The sequence below is a fragment of the Pteropus vampyrus genome, unplaced genomic scaffold (genome assembly GCF_000151845.1).
Source record: "Pteropus vampyrus isolate Shadow unplaced genomic scaffold, Pvam_2.0 Scaffold4494, whole genome shotgun sequence".
NCBI lineage: Eukaryota > Metazoa > Chordata > Mammalia > Chiroptera > Pteropodidae > Pteropus > Pteropus vampyrus.
Genome location: NW_011893275.1, coordinates 8,577 through 10,025, shown reverse-complemented (window position 1 = coordinate 10,025; position 1,449 = coordinate 8,577). Strand labels below are relative to the sequence as shown.

The 1,449-nt window shown below is 55.1% G+C and overlaps 1 pseudogene; it reads right to left on the bottom strand.

The window, feature by feature from the left end:
* Nucleotides 1-90: 90 nt before the first annotated feature.
* LOC111734717 lies at nucleotides 91-209 on the bottom strand (annotated as a pseudogene).
* Between the last annotated feature and the right edge of the window lie 1,240 nt (nucleotides 210-1,449).

Sequence of the window (1,449 nt, the reverse complement as noted above, 5' to 3'; positions counted from 1 at the left end):
GACAGACATGCCACTCTATCACATACATCACTTACTTTTCATCTCCATTATGTTACTGTGAAGGCAATACACTGATTTTTTTTTCTTTTACGCCTACAGCACCTGGTCTTCCTAGGTGGTCTCCCATCCAAGTACTAACCAGGCCTGACTCTGCTTAGCTTCCACGATCAGATGGGATGGGGCATGTTCAGGGTGGCGTGGCCGTAGACAATACACTGATTTTTTTAAGTTATATTAGTTGCATGAGTTTCCTGGGGCTGCCATAGCAAAATGCCACAGAGTGGGTGGCTTAGCTTTACTGTCTCACAGTCTGCTGGCTGGAAGTCCGACATCAAGGTGACGGCCGATTCGGTTTCTTTCGAGGCCTCGCTCCTCAGCTTGCAGGCGGCTGCCTGCTTCCTGTGTCTTGTGTCTTCACCGAAGCCCCTGGTGTCTCTCTCTGGGTCCCAGTTTCCTCCTCTTGTAAGGATGTTGGAGTAGGGCCCACCCTCATGGCCTCATTTGAGGTTCGTGACCTCTTAAAAGGCCCGTCTCCAAGTCACATTCTGAGGTACTTGGGCTGGGACTTGAGCACGTGAATTGGGGGGAACACAGTTCAGCCCACGATAGTGACAGTGACTATTGTTTCATCCCAGTGTAAGGACAGGACAGAGGTGGAGTGGGAGAGATGACCGCCGGCACCCCCAGAGCCTGGCTTTGGAGCCGGGTGAAATCACCGATGAGGCTTGGGTGTCACCCTGGGGGAAGGCGTGGCAATTTGAATGCACAAGGTCTAATCTCCAGCGGGCGCCTTCGTCCTGGCCCCTGCCCACAGCACAGCAGTCCGAGAGGTCCGTCCTTCTAAGGCATGAGTCAGTCACGATGCTCCTTCACCCAGCACCCATCACTGCCCCATCTCACTCACAGCGAAATCCTAAAACAACCACCCTTCAAACTTCACAGGGGCCTGCACACTCTTCCCACGTGTGACGGCATCCACCCACACTCAGGACTGAGGCCGAGCCTGCGGGCAGGCGGAGGTACCGGGCTGCATTCCCTCTGGGGACTGCCCTCACCACCGGTCACCGCCCCTCTCCCAGGCAGCCATGCTCCATAATGGTCGGTGGCTAGTAAGGCCCAGCTCCTTGTCCCAATCTGGGACAACTCTGCAGGACATCGCAGCCCTGGAGCTCCTCACGGGATCACTGAGACACTCGTTGTGACCACCTGACAGTTACCTTCGCCCTCCACCCAGTGCTGCTTCCTCTGCAGACCTGGGCCCCTGAGAGCACCCTGGGGCGTCTCGGAGTCCTGGCTCCAGCTGAGCGAGGTCGCTGGCGGCCACTCCGTCACCCCTCGGCCCTTCTTCTCAGCAGTCCTCTTTTTTTTTTAATTGCGATTGAAATTTACTTCTCATACAATTAACTGTTGAAAAGGTGAGTGGCATTTAGTGCATTCCCGATATTGTGC